The sequence below is a fragment of the Pongo pygmaeus genome, chromosome 2 (assembly GCF_028885625.2).
Source record: "Pongo pygmaeus isolate AG05252 chromosome 2, NHGRI_mPonPyg2-v2.0_pri, whole genome shotgun sequence".
Taxonomy (NCBI): domain Eukaryota; kingdom Metazoa; phylum Chordata; class Mammalia; order Primates; family Hominidae; genus Pongo; species Pongo pygmaeus.
This window is the reverse complement of record NC_085930.1, coordinates 144,862,524-144,877,639: the sequence shown is the minus strand read 5'-3', so window position 1 is coordinate 144,877,639 and position 15,116 is coordinate 144,862,524. Positions and strand designations below refer to the sequence as shown.

Below are 15,116 nucleotides of genomic sequence, written 5' to 3'. Positions count from 1 at the left end.
TCATGCCTGTAATCCCAACACTTTGGGAGGCCAAGGTGGGTAAATCACCTGGGGTCAGGAGCTCGAGATCAGCCTGGCCAACATGGTGAAACCCTGTCTCTACTAAAAATACAAAAGTTAGCTGGGCATGGTGGCACATGCCTGTAATCCCAGCTACTCTGGAGGCTGAGGCAGGAGAATTGCTTGAACCCGGGATGTGGAGGTTGGAGTAAGCCGAGATTGCGCCCCTGCACTCCAGCCTGGTGACAGAGCAAGACTTCGTCTAAAAAAAAAAAAACCAACAACGTGGGGATGTGGAAAAGGTTCAGGAAAGCCCCACAGCACAGTTAAGGACTATAACCTTCAAATGAGACTTTAATGGTAAAAGAAGTTACCGTTTGGGATGCCTATTGTCTGCTGGTTATTATGCTAAATTATTTACGCACATTACCTCACTGAAAATGAAACATCTTTCCAGTTTGCTGCCTACCTCTCCTTCTGATTCTCTTTTGTGGGATCCTTTCCCACTGCACTTTGTTTAAATATTGGTGGTCATCACAACTTCATTCTTAGCATTCTTCTCTTCTTACTCCTCCTGGGTAATTTCTATTACTCCCATAGTTTTTATTGCCATATGCTGCTGACTCCCAAGTCTATACCTTCAAACCAGATCCCTCACCCCTATACCCAGGATGCCAGATTCATTTATCCAACTGCCTGTTGGACATTTAATTTGGATGTCCCATAGCCACTTCAGACTGTACATGTCCAAAACCTATGTTCATAATTTCCCTCCAAACCTATTTTTCCTATTGAGTTCCCTCCCTTTGTGAATTTATAGAATAGTGTTAAGAGTAGGGATGCTGGAACCAGACTGCCTGGATTCAATTCTTGCCTTACATTAGCTGTGTGACCTTGAACAAATTATTAGACCTATGTGCCTCAGTTTCCTCACATGTGAAATGGGGATAATAATAATAGTACTTACTTCATAGTGTTGTTGAGCATATTAAATGAGTTAATATATTTAATTTTTTTTTAGACAGGATCTCACTCAGTTGCGCAGGCTGAAGCTCAGTGGCATGATCATGGCTCACTGCAGCCTTGACCTCTCAGGCTCAGGTGATCCTCCCACCTCAGCCTCCTAAGTTTGTGCCACCACACCCAGATAATTTTTTTTTTTTTGAGACCGAGTTTTGCTCTTGTTGCCCAGGCTTGAGTGCAACGGCACAATCTCGACTCACTGCAGCCTCTGCCTCCCAGGTTCAAGCGATTTTCCTGCCTCAGCCTCCCAAGTAGCTGGGATTACAGGTGCTCGCCACCACACCTGGCCAATTTTTGTATTTTTAGTAAAAATGGGGTTTCACCATGTTGGCCAGGCTGGTCTCGAACTTCTGACCTCAAGTGATCCACCCACCTCGGCCTCCCAAAGTGCTGGGATTACAGGTGTGAGCCACTATGCCCAGTCCTCAGCTAATTTTTTTTTTGTATTTTTGTAGAGACAGGGTTTCACCATGTTGCCCGGGCTGGTCTTGAACTCCTGGACTCAAGTGATCCACTCACCTCGGCCTCCCAAAGTACTGGCATTACAGGCATGAGCCACTGTGCCCAGCTTCAAGGTATTATTATTATCTGCATTTTATAGATAAGAAAACTAAGGCTCAGAGAACTTGAATAATTTTTCCCAAATCTACACAGTAAGTATTGAAACAAAGCTTTGTTCATGCTATTCCACTGCCCCACGCTACCTTGCAAAGCTCAGGAATAACAAGGGCTCAAAAAGTCTAGCTTGTTCAACTTCAGGTTAGAAATCATCATTCCAGCTGGGCATGGTGGCTCACACCTGTAATCCCAGCCCTTTGGGAGCCCAAGCTGGGCAGATTGGGAGCTTGGGAGCCCAAGATGGGCAGATTGGGAGCTTGGGAGCCCAAGCTGGGCTTGAGCCCAGGATTTCAAGACCAGGCTGGGCAACATGGCAAAACTCTGTGTCTACCAAAAATACAAAAATTAGTCATGGTGGCATGCACCTGTAGTCTCAGCTACTTGAGAGGCTGAGGTGGGGAGGGCCCATTGATCCTGGGAGATTGAGGCTGCAGTGAGACTGATTGTACCACTGCACTGTAGCCTGGGTGACAGAGCAAGACCCTGTCTCAAAAACAAACAAACAAACACCTCATTCCTAGCTTAGTCTGTCTTGGAATTGCAAAGATCATTTTTAAACCTTTATTGTCTAAGACTCTATAGTTAGATATCTTTGGGAATCCTGTTTTATCTAAGAGATGCACCCTTTTAAAAACACTCCTGCGATCTTTTTTTTTTTTTGAGACAGTGTCTCACTCTGTCACCCAGGCTGGAGTACAGTGGCACGATCTTGGCTCACTGCAACCTCCACCTCTCGGGTTCATGCCATTCTCCTGCCTCAGCCTCCCGTGTAGCTGGCACTACAGGCGCCTGCCACCACGCCCGGCTAATTTTTTTTTTTGTATTTTTAGTAGAGACGGGGTTTCACGTGTTAGCCAGGATGGTCTCGATCTCCTGATCTCGTGATCCGCCCGCCTTGGCCTCCCAAAGTGCTGGGATTATAGGCATGAGTGGTCTTTTTTAATGTCCTTAATCAGCTCCCTCTCTCCTTTTACATAGCAGCAATTTCAAACTTTCATCACTCACTTGATGGACTCTTCCTCACTACCTTCTCTAATAGTGAAATGTTAAAACAGTCAGATTTGGGGCTACTTCAGTCCTACCTGCTTAACTCAACCTCCTTGACCAGAGGACTATCTTAAACATGTAGTGCAGAGCCCAGGTGAGGAAGGTGGTGATCATGAAACTATGCAACCTGCAGGTAGTACCATATGCTATGTAGAACAGGTGGGAGTTGTGTATGAAAACTGTCCTAAGACAGAGAGGGATTCTTAGATAATGGAGAAATAGCCCCCAGGGGAAAATCGGCTGTATTCCAAAAATTCTATTTTAAATTGACTGTTTGGAATGCAGAACACATTTTCCCTTAGAAACAATGCCATGAATAATTGCAGTTATTTTTCTCAGGAAAGTCCACACAAGCTTGTTTAACTCATAATGTAACAGACATATCTGCTAAGACGTTTTAGATTTGCGTCAAGTAGATCCCTAAATCCTTACTAATCTGAATTATAAATTAGCCGTGTACATAGCTGCCACCCCAACTAGACTGTGAACTCTTTGAGGGCTAGAAACTGTTGAATTATTCATTTTTGTATTCTGAATGCCTGGCATATAACTGGCAATAAACGTTGGTTGCATAAATGAATGGACAAATTTAATAGGCATTTGAATAGTGTTGAAAGTGTCTTGGGGAATAAAAACAGTAACATTTAGTGGGTTCCTTAATGTGTTTGGCACTGTCTTAGGTAGATGACCAATAAAGCAAGCTGCTTTGTTAAGGCTGGAGTTAGAGATGAAGAAGATAAAAACAATTTTAATATTTGAGGTGTAAAATAAATGAGTGCTTGACTTGCTAAATACATGTTTTTGGATTAAACCAATGGAGAGATACATTGATTTGGAAAATGTTATGGAAAAAATATCAGCAGGAATGGCTTGGAGGGGGAAGGGAAGTGGTTCTTGGGAGCTCTAGGACTGAGGAGGGGAGAGCTATGACCACAGCTAAGAGCAGAGGATGGAAGAGGAAGTTTGGTAATGGTCAGAAAGGAATGATCAGGAAAGAACAGAAGTATCAGCCTGAATTACAGCCTAGTTTAATTTCATCTGGTTTACAGCTCCCTATAAAGAAGTACTACTCTGGCCAATTTCTGAAGATTTTTCATGAGTTTAGATTATGCTATTTTTACTTTCCCATAGATTGTGTTTAATTAGATTTATTGGTTTCCACAACGACAGTAGATTAAGCATTTGTGGCTTTTGTTTTTGAGACAGGGTCTCACTCTGTCACCCGGGTTGGAGTATAGTGGTGCCATCTCAGCTCACTGCAACCTCCTCCTCCCAGGCTCAAGCAATCCTCCCACCTCAGTCTCCTAGGTAGCTGGGACCATAGGTGCGCACCAGCACACCCAGCTAATTTTTTTGTATTTTTGGTGGAGACGGAGTTTTGCCATGTTGCCCAGATTGGTCTCGAACTCCTGAGCTCAGGCGATCCACCCACCTTGACGTCCCAAAGTGCTAGGATTACAGGCATAAGCCACGGCGCCTGGCCAGGCATTTGTTAAAATCTGGTAGGGATGTGTATAATGGTGAAAACGATGGGATGGAAATAATAAGCAATGGGGGAGAATGCAACTTGAGAAAGTGGGAGAGGGAACATCATCTCTACACAGAGTTTTTGGTGGAGGAAGAAAAAGGAGGGGACAGAGGAAGGAGGGTGAAAGAGGAAAGGAAAGGAAGACAAAAATTCGCTATTTTGTAAACAATCTAACCTGTCAGAAAGTCTCTCTGACCGCTTGCCTGATCTTTGTTCTTTGAAAACATAACTACAACTATTTCTGTATTTACTTCATTGTCTCCAAAGTGCTAGAGTGCATTCAATAAATACTTGATGATTGATATTCTGAGTGTTTCAAATCAATTCACACCTTTGGTTTTATTAAGGATCTTATAATTAACATTGATTTGATCAAGCTGAAACAAGAACTGGCTTCAGATTTGTAAGGCATTTTGTATCTCTTCCCAAGGAAAAAGCAAACAATTTTCCATGCCTATTAGGCACTACACACTATACTAGTGACTTTACTTATATTGTCACACTAATCATTATTTTAACAATTATTGAATTCCTATTATATGTCAGACCTTATGCTAAGCAATGAGGATAAGAGGCAAAGACGGAGAAAACTCTGACCTTCTAAGAGTTATAGAAACATAATGGGGAGGAAACAGGGCTAAACCAACAACTGCAGCATAGTGTGGTAGTGCAACAAAAGAGGTAAGCACGCTTTTTATCAACTTGGACCTGGCAGAATGGCTTCTGCAAAGAAGGGTGGCGAGAAGAAAAAAGGCCGTTCTGCCATCAACGAGGTAGTGACCTGAGCATACACCATCAACATTCACAACCACATCTATGGAGTGAGCTTCCAGAAGTGTGCCGCTAGGGCACTCAAAGAGATTCGGAAATGTGCCATGAAGGAGATGGGAACTCCAGATGTGCACATTGATACCAGGCTCAACAAAGCTGTCTGGGCCAAAGGAATAAGGAATGTTCCATACTGAATCTGTGTGCTGTTGTCCAGAAAACGTAATGAGGTTGAAGATTCACCAAATAATTTCTATGCTTTGGTTACCTATATACCTGTTACCACCTTCAAAAATCTATAGACTGTCAACGTGGATGAGAACTAATCGCTGATCGTCAAATACATCAAATAAAATTATAAAACTGCCTTCAAAAAAGAAAAGAAAGAGGTAAGCACTTGTCAATATTGGAGAATAGAAGAGGGAAACTTTAATTCAAAATGGGTATACAGACAATAAGAAAAACAAGTATTTTCCACAATCCCACTATCCAGAAAAAAATAATATTTTGGTGTATGTCTTTATAGTCATCTTTTTACCATGCATGGATATTTAGTTTTTCCAAAATGGTTCTGTTAATCAGGGTTTAAAAAAATTAATATATTATGAATATCTTCCCCTGTCAATAAATACATTTTTATATCATTTTAATTTTTTACATCATTCCTAATAGCTATATAATATTCTACTATGTAGATATATCCATAATATAGGTTGTTTTCAATCTGGAAATTTGGATCAGTTCTACTTTTTAAAATAGTATAAACAATTGCAATTATTATTATTAAAAATCTCTGGCCAGGCGCTGTGGCTCACGCCTGTAATCCCAGCACTTTGGGAGGCTGAGGTGGGCGGATGACGAGGTCAGGAGATTGAGACCATCCTGGCTAACACGGTGAAACACTGCCTCTACTAAAAATGCAAAAAATTAGCCGGGTGTGGTGGCAGGCGCTTGTAGTCCCAGCTACTTGAGAGGCTGAGGTAGGAGAATGGCGTGAACCCGGGAAGCAGAGGTTGCAGTGAGCCGAGATTGGGCCACTGCACTCCAGCCTGGGCAACAGAGCGAGACTCCGTCTCAAAAAAAGAAAAACAAAAAACAAACAAAAAAAACCATAAAAATCTCTTCATAATCCTAGATTATCCTATTGTCTTAGCTCTCTGGTTCCCAAAGAGTGCACCAACATGCCCCCAAGGTGCCACAGAGAACTCATAGAGAAGCCGCAGGATATTTCAACCTTGTGAGGAAAATATCTGACATTTGTTGGTTACTGTAAAAATTACAGTTTCAACATTAGATCACCTTACATTCCTTTCAATGAGGTTATATCTTTGCAAAGCTGGGTTTTTGCTGGTGCTGTGACAAAAATAAAGCATTGCACAAAAATCCATGGGATCTGGGAAATGAGGGTGGTGATGTCCAATCTGATTTTTTTTTTTTTTTTTGAGACGGAGTCTGGCTCTGTTGCCAGGCTGGAGTGCAGTGGCACGATCTCGGCTCTCTGCAACCTTTGCCTCCTGGGTTCAAGCGATTCTTCTGTCTCAGCCTCCCGAGCAGCTGGGAATACAGACACTTGCCACCACGCCCAGCTAATTTTTGTATTTTTAGTAGAGACAGCGTTTCACCATGTTGGCCAGGCTGATCTCGAACTCCTGACCTCAAGAAATCCTCCCACCTCGGCCTCCCAAAGTGCCGGAATTACAGGTTTGAGTCACCGTGCCTGGCCTACTTTTTCAAATAGCTACCATGTTAGAGCATAAATACTAATTAAGTTGTTTGGACCTAACTACTTAAAAAACTCTTTCAGGCCGGGCATGGTAGCTCACGGTTGTAATCCCAGCATTTTGGGAGGCTGAGGCGGGCAGATCACATGAAGTCAGGAGTTTGAGACCAGGCTGGCCAACACAGTCTCTACTAGAAACCCCGTCTCTACTAAAAATACAAAAATTAGCTGGGCGTGGTGGCGGGTGCCTCTAATCTGAGCAATCGGGAGGCTGAGGCAGGAGAATCGCTTGAACCCAAGAGGTGGAGGTTGCAGTGAGCCGAGATCGCACCACTGCACTCCAGCCTGGGTGACAGAACTAGCCTCCATCTCAAAAACAAACAAACAAACAAAAAACCCAAAAAGAAAACAAAACAAAACACAAACTATTTCATATTTCTTTTGGCCTAAGAGTGTGGTGAAAAATTACTGAGATGCTAAAGACACCATGAACCAAGAAAGTTTGGGAATCTCTAACTTAGGATCAATTAGAGACTTATGTGGAACTGCTAGTTTTGAGGCTCTGTAAACTTTACAAGCTTTTAATATTGCCTGTTGTCCTTCAGAAATATTCTATCAATTTATACACCCAGTAGCAGGTTAATTTTCTCTTACTTCATATGGTGACCCTTGAACTAAATGAGTCCAGAAGGGTTGACTTGAATGAGAAACCATGACTGAAAAATTTTGCTGAGTTCTCTAGTTGATACAAAAAGGAGTAAGATAGGACCTCTAAACTTAAAGGCAGAGCCTGTCTTACCTTCCCAGACTCTGGTACAGGGCTTTGCTAGAGCAGAGGCTTAGTAAACACATGTTGATGAAATGAAAAGAACTCCATTCACAAGAGTTTCCAAGGAAAGATTGAAAACAACGTAAGGTTATAGTGAAAGCATACACACTTTAGGTTACCAGATAAAATACAGAATGCTGTTAAATTTAAATTTCAGGCTGGGTGCGGTGGTTCACGCCTGTAATCCCAGAACTCTGGGAGGCTGAGGCAGGCAGACAGCTTGAGACCAGGAGTTCAGACCAGCCTGGGCAACATAACAAAACCGTCTCTACTAAAAATTCGTGGTGGTATGTGCCTGTAGTCCCAGCTACTTGGGAGGCTGAGCTACCTGAGCCCAGGAGGTAGAGGCTGCAGTGAGCCCAGATCTTGCCACTACACTCCCGCCTGGGTGACAGAGCAAGACCCTGTCTCCAAAAAAAAAAAAAAAAAAAAAAAAAAAAAGGAAGACATCATTATCTTAAATTGATAGTTTAAGAAATTTGTGGCTCATGCCTGTCATCCCAGCACTTTGGGAGGCTGAGGCTGGGGGCGGATAGCTTTAGCTTAGGCAACATGGCTAGACTCCCATCTCTACAAAAAAAAAAAAAAAAAAAAAAAATTACAGGCAACTTACAGAGTGGGAGAATATTTTTACAATCCATCCATCCAACAAAGCTCTAATATCCAGAGTCTACAGGGAACTCAAACAAATCTACGAGAAAAAAACAACCCAATTAAAAAGTGGTCAAAGGATACGAACAGACACTTCTCAAAAGAAGACATTCATGCAGCCAACAAACATATGAAGAAAAGCTCAACATCACTGATTAGAGAAATGCAAATCAAAACCATAATGAGATACTATCTCACACCAGTCAGAACACCATTATTAAAAAGTAAAGAAACAATAGATGCTGGCGAGGTTGCGGAGAAATAGGAGTGCTTTTACACTGTTGGTGGGAATGTAAATTAGTTAAACCATCATGGAAGACAGCGTGGCGATTCCTCAAAGATCTAGAACCAGAAATACCATTTGACCCAGCAATCTCATTACTGGGTATATACCCAAAGGAATATAAATCATTCTATTACAAAGATATATGCATGTGTATGTTCATTGCAGCTCTATTCACAATAGCAAGGACATGGAATCAACCCAAATGCCCATCAAATGCCCACAGACTGGACAAAGAAAATGTGGTACATATACACCAGGAAATACTAGGCAGCCATAAAAAGGAAAGAGGTCACGTCCTTTGCAGGGACATGGATGAAGCTAGAAGCCATTATCCTCAGCAAACTAACGCAGGTACAGAAAACCAAACACTGCATGTTCTCACTTATAAGTAGGAGCTGAACAATGAGAACACATGGACACAGGGAGGGGAACAACACACACTGGATGGAGCCTGTCAGGGATGGGGGGGTGGGGAAAGGGAGAGTATTAGGAAAAAATAGCTAATGTATGCTGGGCTTAAGACCTAGGTGATGGGTTGATAGGTGCAGCAAACCACCATGGCACACGTTTACCTACGTAACAAACCTGCAGATCCTGCACATTTACCCCAGAACTAAACATAAAAGAATAAAAAGAAAAAGAAATTTGAGTTATAGGCTGGGCACTGTGGCTCATGCCTGTAATCCCAGCACTTTGGGGGGCTGAGGCTGGAGTCAGATCCCTTTAGCTTAGGCCACATGGCTAGATTCCAGTCTCTACAAAAAATACAACAACAACAAAAAAATTAGCCCGGCGTGGTGGTGTGCACCTGTAGTTCCGGCTACTCAAGAGGCTGAAGTGGGAGGATTGCTTGAGCCCAGCAGGCTGAGGCTGCAGTAAGCACTGCACTCCAGCCTAGGTGAGACTATCTCAAAAAAAAAAAAAAAAAAAAAAAAGGGAATTTGAGTTGTATATGATTTTTCCTAAATAATTAAAGCACTTTTAATGTATTTTTTAAAAGAATCAAACTACGTTTATTTCAGAGGTTTTTTTATTTAGGAAAAATATACATATATAATTTACCACCTTTACCATTGTTTTCAACTTTTTATTTATTTATTTATTTATTTATTTATTTTTTGAGAGGTAGTCTGGCTGTGTAGCCCAGGCTGGAGTAGCTAGGATCACAGGCATGCGCCATCACACCTGGCTAATTTTTTTTTCTTTTTTTTGAGACGGAGTCTCACTCTGTCGCCCAGGCTGGAGTGCAGTGGGGCGATCTCGGCTCACTGCAAGCTCCGCCTCTCAGGTTCACGCCATTCTCCTGCCTCAGTCTCCCGAGTAGCTGGGACTACAGGCACCTGCCATCGTGCTGGGCTAATTTTTTGTATTTTTAGTAGAGGTGGGGTTTCACCGTGGTCTCGATCTCCTGACCTCGTGATCCGCCTGCCTCGGCCTCCCAAAGTGCTGGGATTACAGGCGTGAGCCACTGCACCTGGCCACACCTGGCTAATTTTTGTATTTTTATTAGAGACGGAGTTTCACTGTGTTGGCCAGGTTGGAGTGCAGTGTTGCAATCTCGGCTCGCTGCAACCTCTGCCTCCTGGGTTCAAGTGATTCTCCTGCCTCAGCCTCCCCAGTAGCTGGGACTAGGCATGCGCCACCATGCCTGGCTAATTTTTTGTATTACTATTAGAGATGGGGTTTCGCCATGTTGGCCAGGCTGGTTTTGAACTCCTGACCTCAAATGATTCCCCTGCCTCTGCCTCCCAAAGTGCTGGGATTCCCCCGCCTCTGCCTCCCAAAGTGTTGGGATTATAGGTGTGAACCACCGTGCCCAACCCCGGTAGGTTTGGACTTTCACCCTCCTGTCACCCTTCCCCAGAAAGTAGGCTCTAGTGTCTACTGTTCCCATCTTTATGTCCATGTGTACTCAATGTTTAGCTCCCACTTATAAATGAGAACATGCAGCATTTGGTTTTCTGTTCCTGTGTTAATTCAGATAATGGCCTCCAGTTGCATCCATATTGCTGCAAAGGACATAATTTTTTTTTTTGAGACGGAGTTTCCCTCTTGTTGCCCAGGCTGGAGTGCAATGGTGTGATCTTGGCTCACTGCAACCTCCACCTCTCGGGTTCAAGCAATTCTCCTCCCTCAGCCTCCCGAGTAGCTGGGATTACAGGCATGCACCACTGCGTCCAGCTAATTTTGTATTTTTATTTATTTTTATTATTTATCTATTATTATTATTATTTTTGAGATGGAGTTTAGCTCTTGTTGCCCAGGCTGGAGTACAATGGCATGATCTCGGCTCACTGCAGTCTCTGCCTCCCAGGTTCAAGCGATTCTTCTGCCTCAGCCTCCCGAGTAGCTGGGATTACAGGCATGCACCACCACGCCCTAATTTTGTATTTTTAGTAGAGACGGGGTTCCTCCATGTTGGTCAGGCTGGTCTCGAACTCCCGATCTCAGGTAATCCTCCTGCCTCGGCCTCCCAAAGTGCTGGGATTATAGGTGTGAGCCATGGCGCCCGGCCAATTTTGTATTTTTAGTAGAGATGGGGTTTCTCCGTGTTGGTCAGGCTGGTCTCGAACTCCCAACCTCAGGTGATCCACCCACCTCAGCCTCCCAAAGTGCTGGGATTACAGGTGCGAGCCATAGTGCCCAGCCAGGACATAATTTTTTTATGGCTGTGTAATATTCTGTGGTGTATATGTACCACATTTTCTTTATTTAGCCCATTGCCAGTGGGCATTTAGTTTGATTCCATTTCTTTGCTATGTAACTAGTGCTGCGATGAGCAGATGAGTGCATGTCTTTTTGGTAGAACGATTTATATTCCTTTGGGTATACACCCAGTAATGAGATTGCTGGGTCAAATGGTAGTTCTAAGTTCTTTGAGAATTCTCCAAACTGCTTTCCACAGTGGCTGAACTAATTTACAGTCCTACCAGCAGTGTGTAAACATTCCCTTGTCTCTGGAACGTCCCTAACATCTGTTATTTTTTGACTTAATAATTGCCATTCTGACTGTGTGGTGAGATGGTATATCACTGTGGTTTGGATTTGGATTTCTCTGATGATTAGTGATGTTGAGCATTTTTTTTCTTTTCTTTCTTTTTTTTTTTTGAGACGGATTCTTGCTCTGTCACCAGGCTGGAGTGCAGTGGCGCGATCTCGGCTCACTGAAACCTCCGCCTTTGGGGTTCAAGCGATTCTCCTGCTTCAGCCTCCTGAGTAGCTGAAGGCACGTGCTACCACGCCCGGCGATTTTTTTTTTTTTTTTTTTTTTTTGTATTTTTTAGTAGAGAAAGGGTTTCACCATGTTAGCCAGGATGGTCTGGATCTCCTGACCTTGTGATCTGCCCGCCTCAGCCTCCCAAAGTGATGGGATTACAAGCGTGAGCCATCACGCCTGGCAGAGCATTTTCTTCATACATTCTTTGGCTGCTTGTATGTCTCTCCTTTTTTTTTTTTTTGGCACTTGCTCTGTCGCCCACGGTAGAGTGCAGTGGCTTGATCTCGGTTCACTGCAACCTTTGCCTCCCAGGTTCAAGCAATTCTCTTGCCTCAGCCTCTGGAGTAGCTGGGATTACAGGCACCTGCCACCACTCCCGGCTAATTTTTTTGTATTTTTAGTAGAGATGGGGTTTCACCATGCTGATCAGGTTGGTCTCGCCCTCTTGACCCCAGGTGATCTGCCCACCTAGGCCTCCCAAAGTGTTGGGATTACAGGCATAAGCCACCGCACCTGGCCTATGTCTTCTTTTGAGAAGTGTCTGTTCATGTCCTTTGCCCATTTTTTAATGGGGTTGTTTTTTGGTGTTGATTTTTTTAAGTTCCTTATAGATTCTGAATGTTGGACCTTTATTGGATGCATAATTTGCAGACATTTTCTCCTATTCTGTAGGTTGTTTGTTTACCCTGTTGATAGTTTCTTTGCTGAAGCACTTCATTTTCTATAAACAATTCATTTGTTTCCCTTTTAGGCAAGGCTCAAGCAAGCCAATAAATATTAGAAGAGAATATACCTCAAGATTCTTTGCCTCTAAGTACCATAGTCTTATTACCAGTTGCAACCAATTTCAGAAGCTAAAAAAGAACTGGCTTAACACACGTTTTCTCTCTTTCTCACTCATGTCCATGCACATGAATGATCAACAGAATTAATCTTAATTTGGGGTGTACACATCTCAAGACATTTGTAAAAATCCAGTTATGAGAAAATTAGCAAGGTTAATGCCCTGCAAGTAATTACTTGCCTAGGGTGACTGCTAATTTATTCTGTCTTAACGGAAAACAGTGCTGATTATTTTACTCTCTGTGTTGCTCCTTTTGGGGAGAATAACCTGTGTGTTGTGGGAGAAGACCTTAGAGTCTGGAGTAAAAATAGAACCGTGTAACAGTTTTATTTGCAGGAGAGCTTAGAAAAGATCTCTTATGCAAAAAAAAAAAAAAAAAAAAAGGAGCTTTTAAAAATGAGTGGCTTTTAGAATATTTGTCATTTTCCACGTATAAGACAACCAAATACAGTTTGCACAGCTAATTAAAATTAGGAAGTTAGATTCTTACTGCTTAATATTTAAGTGTTGATAATATGGTAGGTCTTGTAAAAAAAACACCTGCCTTCAAATGGTACTAGAAATTATAAATCGAGATTGTATGGGTTCCCTTGATATCTTAACTATTTCTACTCATCTCAAGTGGCAGCTTGTAACTAACACGTACCACATTTACATGTGCCATATACGTGCCTGTGTACATATGTAACGTGCCACAAAAGATTTACACGCATAATTTTCACTTTGCAAACGTATAGAGTACCTACTGTGCATGAAAAATTATGCTGAAGAGCTTTGGTGTGTACAGAGATAAATGCTTCCTATGGCCTGTTACTATTTGTGCTACTCAAAAAAAGGTTTTGTATTTTGAGATGGGAGGGAAGTCATCTACTAAGTCAGGCTTTTGTTTATTTATATCCCAGTGCCCTTGATCTCCTGCAAAAACAAAAGGCAAAAGCTTGTTTTAAAAAACAAAACATTTGCAAGGATTTGGGTTTGTTCTAGAGCAAGATCATGCATTCTTCAAGACATCTGTTCACATAGAAGAGCTAGGTCTTTTAAAAAAAGCTAGGTCTTTCAAAAAAAAAAAAAGGAGTTCGTTTTGTTTTTAAAACAGGACTCTGTTCCGGTGAGAGCTCTGTGAAGTCCTGATCGGCGCCCATGAAGGTGAGGCCGCTCGAGTCCAAGGACCAGAGGCCGTGGGAACAGCGCGGGTCCGACGGGTAGGAGGGGGCAGTGGGTTCGAGCCTCCACGCTTACACACAGCCTGCCAGGGCCTTAGAGACCTCCGACTGCGAACCACCGCAGAGAGGTGCGGACCGCGGCCCGGACCTGGCAAAAGCCGTCCTCACGCCTGCTGGGCGCGCAGCCACGTTGACTACTGCAGCCTTCCCGGCTAGGCGAGAGCCTGCCAGCCGGCCGAGGCTGCGCCCTTTCCGCAGTCGGGATGAGCGGTTCCAGGAGAAAGGCCGCGAGGGCGGGGCTTGGGGCCTGGCGAGGCTATTTCCTCACACCGCGGTCAGTCAGGACGAGAGGCCGCGTTCACGCCAGTGCAGAGCGCCACATGGCGCTACCAAGTCGGGCCCCGGCGTTGGCGGGCACAGAAGCAATGTAATGCGGGAAGCCTGCAGCCCACACTGGGGAAGGATGTGCCAGCTAACGAACGTTTCACCACAGCCCACATGCCTGGGAGAGGGAATTTGAGAGCACGTGGGGGAGGGGCGGCGAGAGCTGTCGGCTCGCAGAGAGCATGCTCCGTTCTGAGAGCCGAAGTGGAGAGCCAGGCATGCGCAGTGAGCCCAGGGTGGGTTGGCAGCGGTGAGGGACTGGCGCGAGCGGGCTGATGTGTTTATCCGGTTTTCTGGGTGGGCGGTCAAAGCGCACGCGTAAGGGCGAAAGGCGGCGGAGCTAGGTAGCGGCTTGCGCATGCGTGGAGTGAGCCGGTGGCTCTGGGAGGCTGTGGAGGGGGTTGTTAGAGGAGAAGCAAGGGAAAAGGGAAGCGAAGGGAGAGGAAAGGGGGGAGGGGTGAGAGTGTGCTCTGCGCATGCGTGCGAGCGCTAGCGACGACGGCGGCGGGGGAGTCTCGGGGATGACAGTGGCTTTGCCCGTTGGGGTAACGGTCGTCGTCGCCGCCAGCAGAGGCCTGAGGCGTCACACAGCCCGCGGGATCCATTAAGGCCGCAGCAGCCCGGGCCCTACCGAGCTGGAGTGGCGCGTGGAGTCGGGGTGAGGGCGGCGAGGCACGGGGGAGGGGCCTGCGGTGGGGCCTTGCTGTGTGCGCTGGGCGGCGGCGGCGGCGGCGGGGCCTGGCGGTGTGAGCGCTTGCCTTCCGAGGCCGGGGAGCGCTGAGGGCGGCGGCGGCCGTCGTGCTCGGCGGAGGAGTCGTCTGTGTGTGCGGCGCCGAAAAGATGGCCGGGCAGTAAGGGGGCGGCGCTTGAGTCTGGTGACCCCGGAGTGTGCGACTGAGGAGCGAGGGGCGCCGCCGCGGCCCGGCCGGGCCTGCCCCCCGCCCCCTCCCGCCCGCCGGCGGCGGCCCGCGCACTTCCTCCCCTCCGGGTTGAGGACTCTCGCCCGCCTCGCCACCTCGGGGAACTGCGGGCTGCAAC

At 45.1% G+C, this 15,116-nt stretch overlaps 1 pseudogene; it reads left to right on the top strand.

Annotated features, from left to right (window-relative positions):
• The first annotated feature begins 4,932 nt into the window (after nt 1-4,932).
• LOC129033669 (large ribosomal subunit protein eL31-like) lies at nt 4,933-5,286 on the top strand (annotated as a pseudogene).
• The last annotated feature ends 9,830 nt before the right edge of the window (nt 5,287-15,116 follow it).